Source organism: Melospiza melodia, chromosome 4, assembly GCF_035770615.1.
Source record: "Melospiza melodia melodia isolate bMelMel2 chromosome 4, bMelMel2.pri, whole genome shotgun sequence".
In the NCBI taxonomy this organism is placed as follows: domain Eukaryota; kingdom Metazoa; phylum Chordata; class Aves; order Passeriformes; family Passerellidae; genus Melospiza; species Melospiza melodia.
The window spans coordinates 65,944,075-65,968,039 of NC_086197.1; the positions used below are offsets into that span (position 1 = coordinate 65,944,075).

Here is a 23,965-nt window from a genome sequence, read left to right on the forward strand (position 1 = left end):
GTTCCTGCTTGAACAAGAACTTGCTACATGAAGAACAATTTTCCAAGGAACAAATGATTGCAGATTTGTTCTATAAAGACAGTGGCATGAATATGAATATATGTAATATTTCTTGCTCTAGAATTCAAAGCAATCTATGCAAAGCAATCTATTCAAGATAATTATATCTTGAATCTAAAATCTGAGAACTGACAAAGATTGTAGACAGCACTTTGCTGTCATGTGGCAGGCTACAGAATCATTCAAGTTGGAAGGCACTTCCAGAGGTCACCTTATTCAGCTCCTGCTGCTTCTTCAGAAGCAAGGACAACTTACATCAACTTGCTCAGGGCCATGTCCTGTTGAGTTTTGAATATCTCCAAGGGTGGAGACAAAGCAACATCTCTTGACAAGTTGTTACAGGGCAGCCTCACTGTGACTTTTTTGTTCCTACACCCAATCATAATTTCCCATGTTTCAACTAGTGTTTCTTCTCTTTTTTTTTTTTGTTTTGGCAAGAAAGACATCTAAAATGAAAGTCAGTCTTTTTTCATGTCAGTTCCTTCAAATGTTAGTCTGCTACGTCTTTTTCTAGAGAAAATGTTGAACACAAGAGATATTTGGAATTCCCAAAGCTAAAAATGAAGTTTCGAGGAAAAAAAGGAAACAAGAATGCTTTTAAATCCAACTCTGTATATTCAGAAATGAAATATATATTTTCTGTGAATAAAAGTCTTGAAATTTTTTTCAATGTCTGGATAGAAAGACAAAATATTCAAAATGCTGAAGCATTCCTAAGGAATCCACAGGTATCACAAATGATAGCTCAAAATCAGACTGCATCAGGTACATGGCTTTGTTTTTTACCACAGCTGGCTGATTACTCAGCTTTGTCTGTCACAACCAACTGTCAGCTGAGAGAAAGGTCAGTGAAGATGGTTAACAGCATTTTGTTTTTTCCAAGTAAATTAAGGGTTAGTGCGGTGTTTGGGTTTTTTTTTTTTTTTTGCTTTATTTTGTTTTGTTCCTTTTTTCCAAAGAAGTAAAATCAAGTGCAATTATTTTTGTAGTTCTAGCAGAGGAGGCTGACACAAAATGTACTTTATTTTTTCTATGTCTTATTAAAAAGTGGCTTCGATCCAGGTGACTCAACTGGTATATGAGTTTACAAATACACAAGGGCAAAAGGATCATCCAAGCCTAAAGATGCTACAAAAAAGTTATTTATTCTTGTCTGAGCAAAAATAATTACAGCCTTTCAGATTAGTAATTTATTCATGTTCATTCAAATACTTTAATAATGCAAATGTTTTAGTGACATGAATATATTTACCCATGCTTTAACAAAAGAGAAATAAATTACCTATCCTTTTCCAAACTCAGTATTAATAGTTCTAAAATCAAAAATGGCAGTACCTGACCTCCAGTCACCTATGTCTGGCAGAAATCAAGATTTAATCTGGCTTTTCTAATGACTCTGCACAACCTTAACTGTTCATTGGGTTTTTGTGTTGCAACACCAAAATGGCTGGGCACAATAAAACAAAGAATCTAATGGATCCACTGTGCTATTAACTTCTTTTAAGAAATGAAATGGCCTTTGACAGAGTGGTTTGCAGGTTGAAAGGAGCACTGCTTACTAAATCTGCCCACCACAGGATCTAAAAGTGAAAGAATGACTATCTGCACATCATACACATAACACGAAGTTACTTGCTGAGAATAAAAGGGCAGCTGCTGACAAACAAGAAAAACTATGAGCAGTTATTTTTGAGAAGGATATAAGATTAATCTCTTATTGATGCATGCTGAGAAGCCTTCTTTTGCAAAATTTGAAGCTGAACTGGAAATACAGTAATCACAAACCAAAGGGTCCCGTACTGCATGCTGACTTTTTAGTGAGTTGCCACTGGCTTTAAAGATCATGGTGGATGTGGGTGGCTGTAAGGGGCATATGCACTATAATAGAAGCCAGAAATGCTAAACTGGTCAATGGGATCTGATAATCCACAAAACAATTTTTTGACCTTCCAAGGCTTCTCAATCTTTTATGAATGTGTGGAAATGCCTGCTCCAAACCACACTCTCCTAATGTCCATTAACAGGCTGTCTAGTCTAGCTGCAACTAATCTAAACACTACCTCATAATGTTTACTGGGATATTTTATATGGTTCTGCATGCTATTTGCATGCATTCTCTGTGTGCATTATCTGTTTCTCCATTTAAGATATTTGCCTCAGTTTGTAGGGTTCTCCTAGATTAAAAAAAGAGAAAGCTAAAGGGAAACTGGCCCAGCAGCACTCAGAGATGCAATCACTGGTGCAAGGTATGGCTGATTTCCTGCCTAAGCTGCATTTTTGCCCTCCTGGAAAACTCTGGTGACAAAAGTGGCATAGGGACTACAAATTCTCCACATCCAACTTCTCTTTATTTCTTGTTTCTTTTTCTTTTGCGTGGGAGCCACTCATCTGGCAGAAGGCTTTCAAGCAGAACTAACTTAAATACTTGCCTGAGCTCCCCAATGCACCTTCCTGGAAAGGGCAAGGGGCAAAAGGCACTGGGTTTTTTCTCTTTAGCCTGTAGTGCAACCTCTACCTCAGAGAAAAAGAGATTTCCTCAGTGAAAATTTTCCTTCTACAGACTGAAGACAATTCTTGGGATACAGCTAGGAATTAGTTTTTTGTCCTGAGCTCTTAGTCAGAAGGCTGGAGTTTAAAATTCAAAATTCTCAGAAAAGCACTGCAGATTGGGGAATTGGCAAATCTAATTCTTCCTGCCTGTTAGGAAGAAAAATGCTTTCAGCATCCATACAATGTGCAAAATTTCCTTCCTGAATGTAATGAGTATGTCTCATGTTGCTTTCAGTCTACTAGTAGGCTAAAATACCACTATAATAAACCCAAGGCCTCAACACAAGGGAAAAATAGATGGATTCCAGCTGAGAGACTTAGATTTCTCAGATCATTACAGGACTAGCTATTTGCACTTGGCTAGCAAGTGCTAGGTTTTCCTTATATCTGTTTCAACTCCTGTGAGTTTAATACTGCAGACTCACATTGTATGTGACAGGCTCCAAAACATAAATTGATTGAAGCTTTTGTCTAACCAGGTATCTCCATCTATGTAGAGGTAGAAAGTGATACAGGTCTAACAGAAGAAGACTGTGAGTGCTGGTGATCACTCATTCGTATGGAAGTGCTGTTGGCAGCTCTGCAGAAGAGGCAGCCTAGGCAAGGGTACCTCTAACTAATCCATCAGTCAGCTGGCAAAGCAGAACACAGGGTTGTTTGTCAAGATTTTTTTCAAGGGCTTAAGGCTTGTTGTTCTAGACAGGAAACAAGACAGAAAAAGAATAAGTTGTGGAAGAAAAATTCTACCTATGTAAAACTTGGAGGATTTTGGTTGGTTCATTAACGAAACACCACAAGAAGCCAATAAAACCACCTTGGGCAGCGGAGGACGGTAGGAAGTTGAAACAGGGAAAGGCATGTAGGCATGTAGCCTTTCTGTCTCATCTACTGTGAGTTCTTTTCCAAGTTCATGGTTCAAATTCAATAGGATAAGGTCTCTTGTTTGACATGACAGTCTGGGTTGAATTTGCAGACTGGTCAATACATATGACAGCACTGGCATTAGTTGCCAGCTGTTGTCAAGGCTTCAGTTATACAGCACATGCATCCCCACTGCCCCTGAGAGCATTTGTCCCGCTTGCCTTCTCAACCCCTCACTAGAGCCCAAACTAGCAGCACTCATACTTTCTCCACCAGAATAAAAGAATACAGTGGGTTTTCAGGGCACTTGAAGTAGTGCAAAACACTGGAGAAACCAATAATCCAGAAACATGCCTTTATAACATGAATGGTGAGCTCTGTGGTCACACACCAAGAACCAAGTGTGCCATGTACAGCATGCTGAAGGCCTAACCAAGTTCCTTTCCATCCCAAACTGGTGGCAAGAGTGAAAATAGGAGGCATAATACAGCTTCTGGAGAATCTACCACATCTCTGTCTCATTTTCGCCGAAAACAGTGAGGCTCTTCGTAGCTGCTGCAGTGCAGTGCCAGTAGCATGTGTGGCACCAAAGCAATCAAGCTGCAACAACAGATAGGAAAGAATCTCCTCTTTGCTCCCCCTCTGGCATATCTACACCTATATATTTAAGTATCAGAATTGGCTCTTATGGAAAAATGAGAACCGGGAAGTTTTGGATTTCTCCCATAATCCATATGTCTGGAATACCTTCATCGTCTCTGTGTTGGTCCTTCTGTTACTTCAGAACCAATCTATTTTTATTTATGCCTTTTTTGAAAATATGAAAAAGTGGGGAAAATAATCAGTGAAAAACTCAGCTTCCTGAAAACTTTCTCAGCTGCATGAAAAAAGATTTAGCTGAGCAACCTTCAGCTTCTTTCTGGATTCTTTCTGCACTGTATAGGTGCAGATTAAATGCAAGCTGTTTCAAAACCTGACACTGTACCAGGTATAGCGGGTTGCATACTATGCTCTGTTTTCCTTACTATTAAGTATAAACCACAGCTCAATGCAGTTAATATAGACTGAAATTTGAATTGTTCACAGAATTCTTAGTAAATTTAATTTTTAAAAAAGGTCTACTTTCACTAAGATACTTCTTAGAGCTCCAAAGAAAATCCAAAGTATATCTGGACTGATAATGGAAGACAATAATTTTCTCCTGGAGTATCAGTTCAAGTCCAGCCCAGACTGGTGGTAACCTGAAATTTTAATCTTCTTGAAGTTACCTGATCACATTATTCCCTATAGACAAGTGTGTCCATTAGAAATGTGCAACAGCTGGCACAGATTGGCTTCTTGCTTGCATTTGCAAGAGTGAGGATGGGGTAGGAGTGTGGTTGGAATCTAAATTATTCCTCCCTTGAGGTGGTCTGGCCAACACGGATAGAGGCACTTAATTTGAAAGGGAAACTTGAACTTTGTAGTTAATGGATGAATAAATGGAAGACTTCAGTCTACAGGACTGTCAGACTGCTAGTTTTCACAAACACTTAAATCAAATACCACATCTGAGGGGAAGAAATTAAGATGTAAATATCCAGGAGCCACTGCCAAGACCAGTGAAATCAGAAAACAGATTTGCACTATTTTGCTTCTGTGCCTCAAAATATCAAGATCTTATTGCCTGTAAAGATGGTTTGTCATGTTTTTAAAAAGGTACAAAGGACATAAAATGTTTATCCTCTGATCTGCCCACAAAATAAATTTTTACAAAAGACACTTAAAAATGTCTTCTCTAAAAATTCAGATATTTATTTAGAGAGGGGTTAATTGGGAACACATACTGTTGCCATCAACAGCAGTTTCTCTCTGCTGTTCATGAGCGCTTTCCTGAAAATTACAAGTAGCCCACTCCTGTGTCTGGTGTGTATACTTACTCATGAATCATGCCAGTCAAATATAGAGTGCTCTGAGTGACCACTGGATGAGTCTGAAAAAAAATAAATTGGACATTTCATAAGTTTACCCTGACCTATTTTAAAATTCAATAGCCAAGGCATATTTGTACGAATATAATATAAACATTCATTGGACTCCTGAGCTGGTAAGGAAATGAGTCTATTGCTTTCTGGGCTGGCTGTGCAGGGCAGAGCTGTCAGCTCCAGCAGGGTCACCTGCTAGCACAGGCTTCACTGACATCCAGGGCACTTCATGGCTCAGGAAGGTGAGCTGCATTAGTCTCCACCGTGGAATTGTAGTCTATATTCCTAACTGAATATGGAAAGCACCAGCTGTAAGGAAACATAAATTGTACAGTTGGTTTGGTTTTGCATATCAAATATGTGCAGCATATTATTCACAGATTCCGTTAATTAATCCTGATGAAATCATAATGAGAAAAACATTAACACTAATCGATTTGGATGAGATGAAATTTCAGACCTTCCTGACATGCTTATTTGTGGCACATACCATAATGAAAACCAACCAGCCAGCTTTCCCCTTGCAATGTAAGCATTAGCTTCCCCAATGGTAAAACAGAAGGTCAGCTTAAAAGTCTCATTTTCTACAATCAACAGCAATGCTTTAAATGACATAGAAGAGCATGCAAGTATTAGAGCTATTGTTTCCATAAAGCTATTCTGCTTGTGACTATTCATAGCCACCCTTTGCCACATGATTCCTTTCCTAAGCAGCTTTCCAATTTAGGTTTCCATAGGCTATGGTTTGACAGAGTAGCTAGAAGAATTCGTGCATGTATATTATGAAGTTTCATTATCCTTTTTTCTTTTATGAATAGCATTCCTTAGAGGATATGTTCTGTGGGTGCTCTGTGCCAAGGCAGCATTATTTTCCCTTCTTGACTAATGAGGGTTCACCACAGAGAAATAAATCACTTTGCGCACTTTCTGCAAAGTTTTTTTGAAAGGCTTGACAGAAGGCAACTTTTGAAAGCAAGCAGTTGGACCTTCATGAAAGTCCCCCTGGCAAGCAGTATGAGCCAGCATATTTCCTAGGCTGGTCACTGATTGCCATGAAAGGCCTTTGGGAGCTCACCAAAATTCCCTACTTGAAAGGCTTGTGAGTAGCTGTCCATGCCAAACACCAGGATTGTACAAACAGAAATCATAATCCAGGGCAAAGTCAGGCCCATAAGACATTATCTCTCAGCCAAGTTGGAAGATATTGTGTGATTTCTCACCCAGAGTCTAATAATACTCATTCAATCAGTCCTTTCCTTCAGTGTTGGGTACTGCTGAAGTTACCCTTTTATCTTCTCTCTCTCAAGCAAGACCACCTATTTCTATTTAAAATGCAAGTGAGAAAATCAAAATGTACCTCCAGCTTTTCATATCTGCATTTTGATTCTGTAATACCTCCAAGTGACTAGGTAAAGTGGTTAGCACATCAGAAGTTTTCAGCAGAAAATGTCAAAGATGCGGTTTCATTCTGCAGAGGTAACACATTGCTTATTGCAGGGGGTTCTGCAGTCTACTGGAAAGAAAAATAGCAGCAAAGTAACCTTGGAATAAAGTATCCATCTTTGACTACCCTCGAAGAGAGTCCTCTTTGGTGATTTGAAAAGGCTGTGAAAAAGTGTCCACTTCACACTTTCCTCAAATGTGCACAAATGGGGGTCTTTTATCACAGTTTGTCTTTTGTTTTCTTGTATATTTGTACTGGTGGCTTGTGAAGGCCTAGAAATGAGTGTGTATCATGCCCAAAGTTTATATCCATCTGTCACCAGCACTAGAGGCTGCTGCATTTTAAATCACTTCAGCATACTGCTTGCACAGTGACTCAGCCCTGACAGGGGTGTCCACCCTGAGGATGAGAAAATGATTCAGTATTCATTAGTCTAACTTAATGCAGTCTCTCCTCAGCAGGAGAACAGCCAATCATGTGCCTTATCTGTGCCTGCTTCTGTGATTTATCCACTGAGGAGTGACCTACAATCAAGAACTTTACTTTAAACCTTTTCACAGGCAGCTATCTGCCAGTCTGGAGATAAAGCTAAGCTAAACACCCATGCTAATTTCAGACTTTGCTTTTCTTACAATCTGAGAGCTTTCCATAAAGTTTTTGAATAAAAAAAGTCACACATACTGCTTATACATTTTCAAAAATCAGAGGTGTTCTGTTTCCTAAACTGATCTTGTGGAGTTTTTTTGTTTTGTTTTTTTGGTTTGTTTTTAATATTGGAAAAATGACACTACTCTTTATATATCATTCCAGAGATGTGTGCTCCAAACTGTGCAGGATTTCAGGATGGTGTTGAAATGCAAAATGAAACCACGAAACAGCCCAAGCCTTATGAACTTTTTCATTTGTGAAGGTGGAAAAACAGTCTGCTTCACTAAAGAACTGAGAAGGAGAGAGTGGGTCTAGTTCCAGTACATTCTTCTCAAATAAACCTGAAGTTGAAACATTTGGAAACTCCCTGCATCATGAGGCAACTTAAAATGCTTTCCAAGGGTTTCTGATTTGATAACAAGATGCAAAGAAGGGGAATAGAATGACAGACCTGTCAGTCTACCTGTAAAAAGAAGTCTTCTTTCTCTTCCCTGTGCTGACTTTTCCTTGTCAAACTTGTGTTTGCAGGTAGAGGGATACAAGAGCAATAAGCTGGTTTTTGTTTTTCTTTGCTTTGCTTTCTATACACTCCCAAATATGATTTTTTTTCCTAGCCTAGTTTTTTTCCTAGCCTAGGTTAAACTTCAGTTGTGGAAATAATATTTCCAACAAACATTCTGAATCTCAGTAGATTTTGCCCTGTAGCTTTACAGAGCCTTTAATTCAGTCAATATGTGACAGTTTCAGTTTAGAGAAGGCAGAACAGAATGCCTTGACCCATAGCAAAGGGGAAACAAGAAGGGTCAGCCCTGAAGAACACCCATTTTTAGAGGATTCTTTGGCCTAATGTAAATTTAAATTCAGAGAGAGGAAAAATTATTACATTTTTTCTTGCCTCAGGGTGAAATTATTGGACTCCCAAGGAAGCTAGATAGATTTAGAAGATTCAGGTGCTTTCAAACACCTAGTCAATTTATAGATAGCAGTTTTTCATATAATCCCATGATTGAAGAATAAATGAATCTGACAGCCAGCACCTCAGTAAGGTAAGAAATCAGACTAATTTTTTTTTCCAATGTCAAGTCAGTGTCATTTTGGGAAATAACCCTATTTGGGATCAGTTTTCTGAGTTACTTATGGCTTCAAGAGAAAAAAGGTAGGGAAAGCAGCCCATAATTAATATAAGAATATACTTGTTTTGATTTGTTTCAATATCTCTCCCTTCTGTCAATTCCAAGCACTATCAGATGGAGTTATCATTAGCTATGAGATTAATTCTCATAATTTTTTTTTCTGCACATCATGTAAGTTATGTTTTTCAATAATCTTTTCTTAAATCTTGAGAAGTTTCTCCTGGCTCAAGAGTAATAGAGGGGTTTTGTTGTTGTTGTTTTGGCGTTGAGATTTCTTTGGTGCATTACAGAATGAAGTAAACCCCACAGCACTGAACGTTAATGATGGAATTGTACGTGCACTCTACCATTTCTCTGTCTTTTTTTTTATTCTACTGAATTTCTACTGAGTGTCATATATTTGAAGTAATTTAGGGTGTTTCCTTGTAACTAACAGAACTTATGTTTAAAGTAGCTATTTTAATTTGTGTGTACGTGTATGTGTATGTGTGTGTGTGTGTGTGTAAAGTAATTGTCTGTATTGTATCAGATAGCGAACTGGAAATTCCCAATGTCCCAAAGATGTCTTGAAGCCCTGGTTTTAAAAGAAAAGCTTTAAAAATCTTGCTTAGCAAGAGTTTACTTCTCTATAAAAACAACAGATGATTTGTATGCACCTGAACATTACCATTTTTAAGACTGCCAGACAAAGCCAGTAATAATGATTTGTATGTCTGGTATGTATTGGTATTTTTGAACCTTCTGCTTCTCAGATAAGCAGATGGGAAATGGATGATTGCTGTGAAGCTCTATGGAAGCATATGAAGCATAAAGAAACATAAATAAAGTGGTGTAAACCAATGTGTTTAGCTAGCCTCCAGTTTTAACTCCTGCAAGCACTACAGCAAAGAGATTGGTAGCATATACTGCTTAAGGCTCAAAGGCAATAGTCAATCTGTAAACTAAGATGGACTATGTAGAATTGTGATTTTTATTTTACATTGAAAACATGTAATTGTCAGCAATTAAAGCCCTAGTAATATTTGAGTCAAAATCCCAAAGCTGAAAAACACTAAAGGGTTCTTTTTGCATTGCTATGTGGTTGTCTTTGTTTGTATATAAGTGCAACCTTTTTATTTTTAAGGTTGGTCAAGAACTGAGACAAATGGGGTGCTTCTTATGCTTATTTCACCTCAGTATGACAGAGAGCTATGGATATTTGATTTTGGAACCCATGAAGTAGCAGAAAATCATGTGGGAAATCATTTATGCAGTACCTTTCACAAATGCTTTCTATCACTTATGTCATGTGAAAGTTGCTCACAAAATACTGCAGAAAAATGTTGAAACTACTGGTATTGCAAGGCCAGTCTGGATCAAGAAAAAACAATGACATTTTTTCTGCTTTTCTTTCATAGTTTTGGAGATTTTTTTCTCCTTTACCTGGGATTTAGTGTTTTGAAGCAAATCAGACTGTGCTACTTCTATCAATATGTGAGTATGGGAAAAAATATTTCAAGAAGAGTTTTCAAGTGCCCTCCAACTGACATTTACTTTTGTATGTGAAAATTAATTAAACTTTGGGCTATCTCCCACTTTGATTTTTTTCCTTTTCTTTTTTTCCTTTTTCCAGAGCTGGAAGTCAGTCAGGTTGTTATTTGAGTTTTTATGAACACTGTCTGTTACTGAATTTCACCTAATGTCCAGTCAAGTTACCAGAATATTTATGGATGCTCCCTCATATAATTTAACTTCGAGCTCCATATTTTATCCACCAAATGAAATTGTGTGCAATATTTCCCCTTGCAAATTACTGCTAAGCCAGTTAAGAAATTGGATTTTTGGTGGTTTTAGTGCTTCTTCAGAAAATAAGATAATCACTCTAAAATCTATTGAGAATTAAAACACTGACTGTTATAACACATCTCCTCTCTTCTTGTGAACGCTCATATTTAAATCTAAGCAATTTCCTTGTCATATTTTACTGAATCTTTTCACTCATCATGTAACTTTCTATCATGTCTGTCTGTATAAACTTTTGAGGTGGCCCAAAATAACACGGAAGATCATGTAATTTTGGAATGCACTATAGAATCAATTTTCATGGCTACTAGTTTAGCAATATTCAGCTCTTTGCTCTGAAGACTTTCATTCCTGCTGCTTGGGAGGATGAGGTTTGATTCAATGAGAGAGAGAAAATGTAAAGGGATTTTTTCATCTAAAAGCTGTGAAAAGTCATGTGTCTGTATTCAAGTCAATATAAGAAGAATATGATGTTAAAATTGAAAAAATAGTATTATGTCAAAAAATAATTTCTACAAAGATGTAGAAATAATGTTACTGTAGCCACTTCTTTTCCTCATAAGAGGAAGACAAAGAGAAATATTACTTGAGTGAAATTCTTATTTTAAAATATTAAAATTTTATAATTATATATATATATAAAATGTATATAATACTACATTAAAAAGAAAGACAAAACACTAAAAAATATATGCATTCAAGATAGATTGCGAGTATATCCTGAGAGTCCTCTGATCTCTCCTCATGACTGCTGATAGCAGCAACTGTTATCTTGACATCCATGAGAAATACTTTTCTCTGTGAAATCACATTGGCCCTACCTAGCTGCTTCCTGTAGCATATTCCTGTATAAAGGGGGAAGGGAGAAAACCACAGGTGCACCATAACTGCAACTTTACCTTATATATATATATTCTGCTTTCCCTATGGATGAATTGCTCCTTGGAGTAATTTAGCACGTTCTCCTAGCACGTTCTGGAATGTGCATGAAATTGCAGATTGAAAAGGATCAGTTCATAGTATATTTAGCATTATTACAGTTCCCATAGATCTGTATATAAATATCAATAGCTATCAGTGGCTGTCTTAGATGTTTGTAACTTCTTCATTGTCTATTGATAAAAAAGTCTAGTATTCAAAATTGGACAGATACTTGATAAGTTTCTCCATTTCCTTTTTGCAAGGGTTTACTTTCCTTTACTCATTTATTTGTGTGTATTTCAAAACTTTCGAGGTCATAGATTCTCTTAAAGAGAGACTTCTCTTAAAAATAGATATGCAAAAACAAAGAAAACCACTTCAGCAAATTTTGCTCCAACCTGAGGAAATACAAATGCATGTTATTGAAGAAAAAACAAAAAAATCTTTGCCAATAGGTATTCTATTTGGTATCTAAATGTTAAAACTTCATTTACAGCTGGAGCTCAGATTTACAAGAGCCCATCAGCAGCTGTTTGGTCTTCACAGGACAGAGGAGATTCAAAGTCACCTGATGCAACTTGACAAATTACCATGATATCATACAAATGGCAGGGATCACCTCCTTTCCAATAATGGCAGTTTTTGGGCACTGTGAAGGTGGAAAAGTTTCGATCCACTTGTCTGTGCAAAACATTTCTTTTGCAGCAATGTGGTCTCTTTGCAGAGCGAAGAGATAAAAACATTCTGACTGACTGAATCCTGGCTGAGACCAGGTACAAAGAGATAAGAAGCATTCTTAACATAGTGGATGAGAGTGTTCTGGATATAAATAGTTTTTTTTTTTTATTTTAGGGTCACAAATTCTTTATGATATTGAACAGAATCTCCTAATAAATGTCAAGAAATCACATGGCTGCCATATCATTTATGGTTAACAGCACATAATGGTCATATAAACATCATGGTTCTCTTCATTTTCATAGTTATTACTGGTAAAATAGCTGAAACATAACCAAACTGATAATTTCATATTAATAGATTCAGAACTGATGTTACACTGTGTACTTTCACTCTCCATGGCAACCATGAATAGAATGTATAACTATTAAAAAAAAGTTTAATTAATTGGATTAAGAATCAAAATTAAGAACCAGAAGTAATAGTTTATTGATATCAATATCATCTGTGTCATAAAAATGAGTCATTACTTCTGTGGTTAGATGAAGGGAAGATAGGATGTGTTCATGGACATTCTATTTTATTTAATCTATTTCTGATGTGTAACTCATATAACGAAAAGTCTGGTTGCCTTTAAAGGGCGATTTTCATCCCTATGAATTCAGATGGTGTACAACCTAGATGATAGCCAGCAGAAATACAAAACAAAAGTAGTGATGTAAACACTTAAAAGGAGTTTGAATTTGGGTCATCTTCTACTGAACTGTGTGATCTTTGCTGACTCTTTTCTTCACAATTTCTTTTTCCTATACGTTAAATTTTGCTACAGCATATCTGCACCAAGAAGGTTCAGACTTTTCATTTCCTGACAACCCACCTGCAGAACAGAAGACATGCTATCACACTCATATCATTTTAATTAATAATGTATCTAAAATATGTAGGGATAAAGAAGGCAAGAACAATCACTGTCTCCAATGCTTTCCTTTCTCCTGGCATGTATGTTCTTCCACAGCTGTCTTTCCACCTTTGACACCCTTTTCAAGATTTATGTTCTGCTCTTTTGCTGTTATGACTGGCTGTAAATAAACTAGATCACTGTATTCCTGTCAGAAAATAACACCTGTCTTGATGACTTATAACTCTCAATTTTTGTTTCCTGTAGGCATGCTGTACACTGATCTTCTACGCAAAGACAAACACTTTCCAAGTGACCAGCTCACGTTGGAGCCACAGCCACCACTTCAGAGAGCAGAGGGAACATGGAGTTAAACACCTGCTAATTTAACTGTGTTGGTTTGCTTTGAGTGCAGTTCACCATTGTCTAACCTTGCTATCAGAGTTACTGATGGCGTTCCCAGTCTCCTCCTAGGCTGCCTCTGTTGGTTTAGTGGCTGGACTCAGTCTGCCAGGAGGGGTGGGAGACATTCAGGCTTCCCAGCTGTGGCAGGCCCCTGCCCCACAGCGCCTGCAGGACCCGGATGGGGCAGGCAGGCACCCAGTGCCGGCCCCTGTGTTTGCTGCAAGAGCTGTTGTGCGACAAGGTTTTGGTAATGAGGGAGCCATAGGGGTGGCTTCTGTTCTGAGGATGGACCTGCTGCTGGCCAAGGCCAAGCCCGTCAGCAATGGTGGTAGTGCCTCTGGGATTACAGATTTAAGAAAGGGGAGAACTTCTGGAACAGCAGCCAGAGAGAGGAGTGAGAATATGCAGGAGGAACAGCGAACAGCTCTGCAGACACCAAGGTCGGTGCAGAAGGAGGGGCAGGAGGTGTTCCTGCTGCTAGAGCAGATTCCCCTGCAGCCCGTGGTGCAGCCCAGGGTGAGGCAGGATGGGACCCTGCAGGCCATGGAGGCCCATGGAGGAACAGAGATCCACCTGCAGCCTGGGGAGGGCCCACACTGGGGCAGGTGGAGGTCTGAAGGGGGCTGTGACCCTGTGGGAAACCCGTGCTGGAGCAGGGGCCTGGCAGGAGCTGTGGCCCCGTGGAGAGAGGAGCCCACAGTGAGCAGGTTTGCTGGCAGGAGTGGTGACCCCATGGAGAACCCACTCTGGAGCAGTGTGCTCCTGAAGGACTGCACCCTGAGGGAGGGACCCTGCTGGAGCAGAAGAGCTGAAACCCTGGGAAGGACTTACATTTGGAAAGTTTGTGGAGACTGTCTCCTGTTGGAGGGACCCCACACTGGAGCTGGAGAAGAGTGTGAGGAGTCCTCCCCCTGAGGAGGAGGGAGCAGCAGAGATGTGTGATCACAGCCCTGATTCCTCATTCTCCTGCTCCACTGGGGAGAAGGAGATAGACAAAATCTGGACTGAGGTTAAACCTGGGAGGAAGGGAGGAGTGGACAGTTTAGGATTTAGTTTTTGTTTCCTGTTACCCTACTCTGATTTGATTGGTAATAGAATAATTTCCCCAAGCTGAGTCTGTCTTGCCTATGATGGTAAAGATAAAATGTCTCTCCCTGTCCTTTTCTCAGTCCAGGAGTCTTTCATTATATTTTCTATCCAACTGAGGAGGAAAGAGATATAGCAACTTTGGTGGGCACCTGACATCCAGCTGGAGTCAAACCACCACACACCGTTGACACAAAAACCACTTTCCAGGCAGACTTCCTCCACTGTTAGCAGCCACTAAACCAAGGCAGACCTTCCACTTCTGGATATACAACTGGCTGCATAAACCTCTCACAGAGAGCCAGTGTGCTCATTCCATCCAGCTGAGCTGCCTAAACATATCCCATTGAAAGGGGCTGGTTTCCAGCTTGCTGTTTTCAGAGGGGCAACTTGGCTATTCCATTTACTGGGAAGCCTACCTGTCCCAGGGCATATTGCCCTGCTGAAAATGCAGAGCTGCTCTAACAGGAGCTGTGGATGGGTGGGAGTAGCTCGTGGCACAGCAAAACGTGCTGGTACGACGCATGAGAGTGTACTGGCTGCAGGGCCTGGCTATGACCCCAAGCAGAAGGGATTTTAGGAGAGGACAAAAACAGTACCTGTTTTCTTGTACAGTGAAAAAAAATAGCAACCAGCAGTAGTGCTAGCTATCTTGTTGTTCCACATTATTAACACTCTTCGTTTTTCCCTGATAGCAGGAAAATTGTACAAATGTAAAGTTTGAATAGGTTGTCTCACTAAGACGGAAGTTAGGAACCAAGTTTCCAACTCCCCTATTCAAGTCCTCCTTTACAATGATGTACTACTCTTTCTAGAAAGAGAATGCACCATGCAGTGCTTAAACTGTCTTTAAAAAGAAAATACCAACAGTTTATCTGAATTAACACTAAAGAAGAGGATTTACCCAGCTGTGGTCGGTTTTCATTTTTTTCCTCATGTTTACCTTTGGCTTCATCTGAATTCTTCCATTTGCTTTCACTAGAGATCTAAAATTGTTACATCTAGAGTAAGAAAGGCCCAACAAAATCAGTGAGAAAAATAATGATTAAAAGTATGTTGTATCCTTGACATCTAGAACTGATATTCTCCAAAAGGATATGACCTCCTTTGCTCTTAAAAACCATTATAAATTTTGTGATGTTTTAAAATTGGATTCCTTTATTGACTTCTTTCCACTGTATTTTATTCAAGGATAGAAGGCCTGCACAATTGTGTAGAATGGTTTTGATGGCATCTTTGTGTAAAAAAAGTAATTGTTCTTATTTTTTATGAAGGAAAAAGAAGAAAAGCTTAGAGGCTTTCTATGCCTCTAAGCAAAACTTTGCTCTCACAATCTATGAAAATATTTTTGTGCTTCACTTCCCTATAGAAAGTATTCTTTAATTCCATCTAGTAGGTATAAATTACAGTGCTATCTGAACAGGAAAATTTTAAAAATCTCAATTTTGGACTAGCTAGAAAAGCAAAGATGGAATAATTGTTCCAGGGAAATATTTAACAGTTTAAAAACAGATTTTGAAGCACCAGATTTTATTCCAAAACTTGATATTTATATGTAGGTGAAATCAATATGCTAGACTGGAGCCTCACATTGTATTGCTATCGTCATCATCTGTTTGTATTACCTGAGAGCCCTGGAGTCTCCATTCAAGGTTAATCAGTGTATAAAAACCAGATGTTCCCTGTCTCAAAGGATGGATACAGACAGGTTGCTACAAAGAAGCAAGAGAATAGTGTTCAGCAGGAGATCTTATGGTATCAGCACAGCACCACCAGATGGATATGATATCAGTAAAAGAACTTGGAGGTGGACAATAAATTAGAAATATCTCTGCAGAAGATTCACCATGGTCGAAGGGGGAATACATGGACTAAGCCATAAGTTTGAAAGCATTGTGTGCAGAAGTTATGGTAGATGTACAGGAACAGCAGAGTTCAGGAAAAAATCACTCTCCAAAGTTTATGAAGCTTATTAGTGATCCAATATAAATTTAGAATGGAGTTCAGTGCTTCTTGTTTTACTCAAACTCTACCAATTCTGTTCATGACCAATACTCAGATACTCAGAAGAGATCACAGAGTCACAGAATGGTTGAGGTTTGAAAGCATCTGTGGAGGCCATCTGGTCCAGCACCTTTGCTCAAGCAGGGACATCAACAACCCTTTGTCCAAGAACATATCCAGATAATTTTTTAATACCTCCAGTGATGAATACCTCCACAAGATCTCTGGGCAACCTGTCCAGTACTTGGCCACCCTCACAAGGAAACTCCTGCATTTGACTTTGTGCCCATTGACAGGACCTTTGCTCTGGTCTTGTCCCTTGCCACCACTGAAAAGAGCCTGGCTGCTTCTTCTGTATACCTTTCCTTCAGGTACTTACACACATTGAGAAAATCCTTATGAGTTTTCTCTTCTCCAGGCTGAATGGTTCATATTCTCAGCCTTTCTTGATATGAGGGATGCTCCAGTTTGAGTATATTAATCTTCCTAGTGGTGATGCACTTGACTCCTTGCACTATGTCCAAGTCTCCCTTGCACTGGGGAGCTCAGCAATGAACTCAGAACTCCAAGTGCAGTTTCCCCAGCATTGAGTAGAGCAAAAGGATAATATCCCTTGACCCACTGGTAACACTTCTAACACAGCCCAGGACACAAGTTGCTGTTACAATGAGGGCTGTTCAGTGTTTGACAGTACTAAAAAAAAAATGTGCTTGAGATTTTTACTTTTAAACTTGATTTTTTAAAAATTATGTTTTGTGAGTTTTTAAGGGGAAGATATTAAATCTATACTAGACCAAGAGGAATACAAGGTCCTTAGATATGGGATTATAAACCAGTCCTTTAAAGGGCCATTTGATAGCAAACTGCCACTCCATAATAGGTTTTTATCAACAGTTAGAAAAAAGTGAAAAGTATAGAAAAGTCATAGAATCATAGAATATGCTGAGTTGGAAGGCACCTGCAAAATTCATGAAGTCCAAATGCTGGCCCTGCACAGGACACCTCAGGAGTCACGCCATGTGCCTAAAAAGCATTATCCAAATGCTTCTTGAACTCTGACAGGCTTGGTACTGTGACCACTTTGCACAGATGCAAGTGCTCAAACACCCTCTTGGTGTAAAGCCTTTTCCTTTTATCCAACCTAAACCTCCCCTGAAATAACTTCAGGTGGAGCCACATTTCTCTTCATAGAGAAAAGGAAGGAACAACTTCCCAAGGATATTTTCTGGGATTCACATTCTCTGAACCTCAGAGAAAGAAAAAACAATTCTTATCTCAATTGCTGCGCTTCTTGTTGTTCACAAGTGGAATGCATTGAGGAAGATTGTTTACCTGAAGGGAATTGGTAATTGGATTCTGGTGTGAGTGTTTTGATTTATTGACCAATTGAATCCATGTGTGTGTCATGCTGACAGTCACAAGATTCTAGGCAGTTGAGTGCTTGGTGCAGATTCAGTGTAATATAGTATACAATAATATGGTGTACTAAAGTAATTAATTAGCCTTCTGATATTATGGAGTCCTCCTTGTCATTCCTCTCCCGGACGTCAGGAGTGCCCTGCTTTTCCCACACTTCAGGCCATTTCATTGGGTCCTATCACTGGTCATGAAGAGGTCACTACCTGACCTTCCATTTCCCTTGTGAGTATGTTGAAAAGTGCAGTGAGGTGTCCCCTCAATCTCCTGCTGAACAAATCAAGTGTCCTCAGCCACTCCTCACACAGATTTACCTCAAAGCCCTTCACCATCCTTCTTGTTCACCTTTGGGCACTCTCTAATAATTTAACATCTTTCTTATATGGTGGTGACCAAAACTTCACACAGCATTCAAGGTGAGGCCACTCCAGTGCAGAGCAGAACAGTACTGTCCCCTCCCTTGCTACCCCCTGGTCCCTTTCCATAAAGCTGCTCTGGCCTCTCATTCCTCAGTCTACGCACACAACCAGAGTTGCCTCATCCCAAGTGCAGAATCTGGCACTTTTCCATGTTAAACTTCATATGGTTGGTGATTGCCCGTCTCTCTAATTCGTCAAGGTCTCTCTGTAGGGCCTCTTTGTTCTCAAGGGAATTGGCAGCTCCTCCCAATTTAGTGTCACTGGCAAACTTAATACAATTTTGAATACTAAGTTACATTAAGGGAAAAAGCAAAATGCTCCTTTTGAGATCATCCATGCTGTCTTTATTATCAACCATACCAAGGATTTATTGTCGCATTAATCTTCTGTGAAAGGAAAATAAACAGTGTGTTAAAAGGTGAAGTGGATTATTCCTGATACTGAAAAATGTTTTCAAGACATTTTTGAAATAGTAAGTGCCTTTCACAGCTCACTGACCACAGTTTTTGCAAGTGAAACTAGTAGCTTTTAGGTCACATGAACTAATATACAGTGGTAGCTTTTACAACTTCTTATACTTTGCCATATTTATCTCTCCAAAATATTTCAGAATGTAACACATTCAGTTGTAAATGTTGATCTCTGTTTAGTCAGAATGATTAAGTTATGGTCATTGTAGCATGACTCATTGCTTCTGAATAGGAACATTTTCACAATATTATCTTTGTTATGAAGTGCAGTTATGATTCACTTCATTCCAAGTCTTCTTCAAGTGAGGATAGTTATGATTACATTTGGAGTACTTCATGCTACTTGGTGATTTACTGGTAGTGAGCTCACTACTTACGCTGTTACTTTCTAAAGGAGGAAAATAAAAGAAAGGTTGACTGCATTCCTTAGAGATTGGTACTGCCAAAACCATATGTTTTCATTAGCTGCAAATTAACCTCCTTAGAGGAAAATTCTTCAAAAATTCTCTCAGAATCTTTCCACAAAGAACAGGAGGTTGCTGACTCATTTGGCCTTGTACAAGGTTCTGACAAAGACACAGGTTAAAGTCATAGGCAGAGTTTCGCTCTTCAATGGAGCTTTGATTTTACGTATGTCACTAGCTCTGAAGGAAGATTGCAATAAAAGAGTTGCTATAAAACTTGTCCCAGTTGAGCTGAATTATCTGAGCTGGTGTTTGAAATAGAACAGCTGAGCCCAGCTTGTGTACTAATATGGGTATCTGGTGTTCTTGCATCTGTGTGTGACCTAACCTGGCTTTTTGCTTTGTTGACCTTGTACACTATGTTCAGTGTTTCAAAGGTAGCTCAATATCCAATATACTATTTCTATCCCTTCAAAATGCTGTTCTAATAGTAAAGAGAAATAAAATCTTCTTAATGATTTTTTTAATCATAGAGCCAGCAGCATCAACTGAAGTATATGTTTTAGACAACCCTAAATAGATTTATTTTAGTTAGTCTATAAAAGTAAATAAATGTAAATATGCTATCAATTTTAAAGCATACTGATATACACTTTTTTTTTTTTTTGCAAAGTGAGAATGTGAGTCTTGAAACAATCAAAGCATTCCAGGTGTGCTTGAAAAGGAAAGGTTTTGACCTTACCAAAAAGCAACATTTCATCTTTTTCTTCCTCAAAATAAACAGACACATTGACAGACATCAAGGGAACTGCTGAATTTTAAAGATGTCATATTTTCTGAGAGAAAAATAACATTCCTGACTGTGATTTTTTGACCACTACTCCTTCAGATCTTTTAATGTGCAATTTTAATGTCAGAGAGATGCCTATGCTTGCCTTATGTAAAGCATGCCTAATATACAAGTTAGCTCTGCATTGGTTCTGCCTTCTACATAATGAGTCAATTCAAGAAGGAGTTGCATTTGTAATTTACATGTACCAGAAGGTGTGAGCATGGACTGAACTGTCTTTCTTTCACAGAATCATGTTCGCTTTCTCTTCAGTTCACTTCCATGTCACTTAGGCTGTAGCTTAATTTTTATAAATTTCATACTGGGCACATCTTACTTAACCTCACCAAGTAATAGGGAGCAACTTAATCAGTTTAGCTGCCTCAGATTTCTATGGGAATGAAAAGGCTATGTTTCTTCAGTTGTTTCCATTAATAAAAAAAATTTAAAAATCAAAATTAACACCTCACTGTTGAACATACAGAAAGGGACCTAGTCATAACGTTGAGGCAATCAAGAAATTCTTTTGCAATGCAGTTTGATAGCAGAAAGTCCACAGCTCTTTAAATAGCATTTAATCTACAGAAGGTATTTCATCTATGTAGGGCAATACATACAACTACACCTGCAGCAGTTCTGGACATCTCATTACACAAGAAACAGGGACAGATTGAAAGAAATCCAGGGTAGCAAAACAAAAGTGATAATTCACTTGCGAAACAGACTTACAGAAATATTAGAAGGGCTAAATACATACAAGTTAAGCCACAGAGGAAGTAAATTGAGACAGAATTCCACTGCTATTTAAATAATGCAGAGACAGGAGATGGACATATGACATATTTGTTTGCCTGGTCTTAACTTTAACATAGCCAAATTGAGTTTAGAGCCACAAAGGAAATATTTAAGACAATGCAATAAAGTCCTCAGCTGTCTCACTCAAAGTACTGGGCTGTGCTGAACCTGGATATATCACATCAAGATGCAGAGCTAAAAGAAAATGGACTCCAATATAACCAACCCCCTCCAAACTTCAAAAACCCTACCACAATTCAGAAGCAAAACAAAGAACTGCCAGAGTAAAGCTCCTCAGCTGCACAATGGAGGCAATTTCTTGCTCACACAAATTAATTTCTATCACCTAAGATTTTGATCTAGTTGTTTTCTTAAAACATTGCTGCCAGCATGGTAAAGTGCTGTAGTGATCTTTTCTTCTATTGATTGAATAAAGCTTCCTTCTCAGGAGGTACTGACAATAAAATAGCAAATAAGTTTTATTTTCTAGAGAGCCTTCAAACTCTCATTTACAGAGTAAAAAACCCACATTCTTGGGACATATACAATAACAGAGCAAACATCACTGCATCCTGAGGGTTTATCCCTTCAAGTTCCAAAACTTTATTCCTTCCAGTCCAAATGCTAGCTGCACTGAAAAATTTGTCTTAGTACAGAGATGTTGAGAAAAGTTTTGTAAGAGGAAGATACTAAAGCTACACATTATTCCTTATACACAATTTATCTAGGAGCCTTTCTGCATCCTGAAAAATTCTGAATCTTCACAAGGTTCATCTCCAGAGTTCTGAAAAGCTCTAACTTTTAAAACATCATCATATAGAAAGTGTTTGCTGAAATATAATCAGTACAACATCAATAAGAATACATTTTCTAAAAAATGTTTTAAAATATTTTCTAGTAATGGCCGTTACTTTAGAAGAATTCTCTTGTCATGAGGATGTGATTAATTCCTTCTATTTTGCCTCTCAGAGAAGAATTCATAATGTCATATTTCTTTTCAGAGTCAGAAAGAAAAAGAGCTAAATCCTTCCGATCTTATTGCAGTCATGGGACCAGATGCCCCAGAAGGATAGCAATAATCTGATCCATAGTTGTGCTGCTTTCCTTTTTTCTGCAAGTACCCTCTCATTTGTGGGATTTACCAAAGGTAATCAATAAACATTACAGTGATCCTATATTAGCTTTGCATATTAGCTTACTAGGTGAAGCAGAAATACTAATAATAATTAAAACAATGCTCTATTCCAATCAGCAGTTTGTAGCGATGGTGGCATTTATTCAAAGTATACAGAAATGTGACTCAGTTCTCCTTGCTGAGAAGTTCTGCCATGATTATTAATTGTTATTTTATCATAACAGGAAATTTAGCTTAAAGCAAACGTATAAATTAAAGCCCAGATATTGAAGGAAGATGTCATAATGATAAGAGAATTGCACTTAAAGGCAGGCAGATGGGAGATGCTCAGGGGGGCTGCTCAGCAGGACAGTGTACAAGTGAGTCCTGCTTGCACAGACTGGACATCTGTGTGTGGCAGCTCAGCTCTGTCTCTCCAGAAAGGAGGCCCTAAGCTAATGAAAACTGCTGCCAACAGCAGCCTACACAAACCCATTTGGCTGCCAAGCTGCAACAACATCAGGCTGTGAAGTTGTTTTTCCCTGTTGTTGCCAGACTTATGAAGGGACTATCACTTTAATGCCTTTTTTTAATTTTAATTTTTTTCTAACCACAAATTAGCAAATATCTATTTTCTTTTAATTTACTGTGACAAGACCTGTGGGGCACCACTGCCAACAACACATAGAGCTCTACATCTGCATTTTTATTTTACAGAGGAATAAAACCCAAACAAAAATAATAATCAGTGAATACATATTTTCCTGTTACAAGCTAGGTTGGCAGTAGTCTTGTTTTCTATGACAAGCCTTCATAAACAGTCAGGAGAGACAGCTGTGCTCAGAATTGTGCACCTGTAGCACAAGTCCTCTCCCTCTTCCAGCTGATTAGGGGCAAGAAGCTTTAAACAAGGAAAAAAAATATTGGCAATGGTTTTTGATTCCATAAAAAAGAATAGAAACATTAAACATACTGAGCACTGTCTCAAAGCTTATTAGAAAGACTTATCAGCTTCAAAGCAATTTAGAAGTACACACATTATGTAGTACATTCACTGTCAACAAGCAATCATACTGCCTCAAGTTGAGAAATCACAGAAGTGAAGACCATCAGTGGGGAAATGAAGCCAGCTAGAGCCTGGATGAGAAAGGAGGAGAGATAAAGACAATTTATTGACTTAACTGAAATGACACTGAAAATTCAATGCCTGTTTTCAGCTCTAAGATGTTTTGATGCAAATGCCATAGGTTGCTAGCCTGCATTATTTTAGGGTATGACCGCTAGTATGGATCCTGTTGCTGAGGAGCCTAAATGTTTATAGTATCCAAAGAGCCCCAAATATGCCTTTGTAATTTTATAATGGTCATTATCAGTATTAGGTCACTGAGGTGAGATGCATGCTAATTTTTTCCCCAGAAGTTCTATTTTCGTGTTATTTTTAAAGAAGTGTGTATTAAAAACTGTTGTTCCTCTTTATTGGGTCCCAGTAGAATTACTTGTGGCCTTAACTTCCTTGGGGAATAGGTAGCCCATTTAAAAATAAATCTCTCTTGCTTCAATTAATTGTCCCTATGCTAGAGTTTTCTTTATGCCTCCTAAGAACCCACATAATACTTTTAGTCTCTGGTCTGCACCATCTTCTCTTTTCTTAAGACTGCCTTAAATCTGGGCTTTCTGCAGGCTCAATATCAGACAAGGCTCTTCTGCTTTTGCCATGTGATGCTCGCATACGTCCCTAAGTCAGCTGTGAGGCAGCCACGAGCAGGCAAAGGCAGGAGACTGTGCTACTGAGGAGCTGCCACCAGACTCACAGAGCCCACCCAGCTGCACTGCTGCTCTTGCTCTTTTCCACTGCCCCAGATGACAAGCCCTCGCTGTTAGCCCATTTCCTGACCCTGCAGCTTCTCAGACATGTGTGGTTCCGAGGACTGTTAAAGACTCCACAAGACTACAGCTGTTCCCCAGACCAGCTTGGCAAGCCAGAATGCAACATAGCTTTGATGCAGCAAAAATTCATGATGCTCAGGTAATGCAAATTGGCACTCCATGTCTGTGTTCAATGAGGGGTGAATAAACGCTTCTGG

At 38.7% G+C, this 23,965-nt stretch overlaps 2 long non-coding RNA genes across 2 annotated transcripts in view; one reads left to right on the plus strand and one right to left on the minus strand.

Annotated features, from left to right (window-relative positions):
- LOC134417599 (uncharacterized) overlaps window positions 1-23,444 on the plus strand; it is an 83,461-nt gene extending 60,017 nt beyond the window's left edge. Inside the window, exons 2-4 of the long non-coding RNA XR_010027597.1 lie at window positions 7,690-8,573; window positions 10,058-10,133; window positions 13,207-23,444. This is a non-coding gene — a long non-coding RNA (uncharacterized LOC134417599). The remainder of the gene's footprint in view (window positions 1-7,689; window positions 8,574-10,057; window positions 10,134-13,206) is intronic.
- Window positions 1-23,965, minus strand: part of LOC134417600 (uncharacterized) — a 117,392-nt gene that overhangs the window by 10,991 nt on the left and 82,436 nt on the right. Inside the window, exon 2 of the long non-coding RNA XR_010027598.1 lies at window positions 5,391-5,443. This is a non-coding gene — a long non-coding RNA (uncharacterized LOC134417600). The remainder of the gene's footprint in view (window positions 1-5,390; window positions 5,444-23,965) is intronic.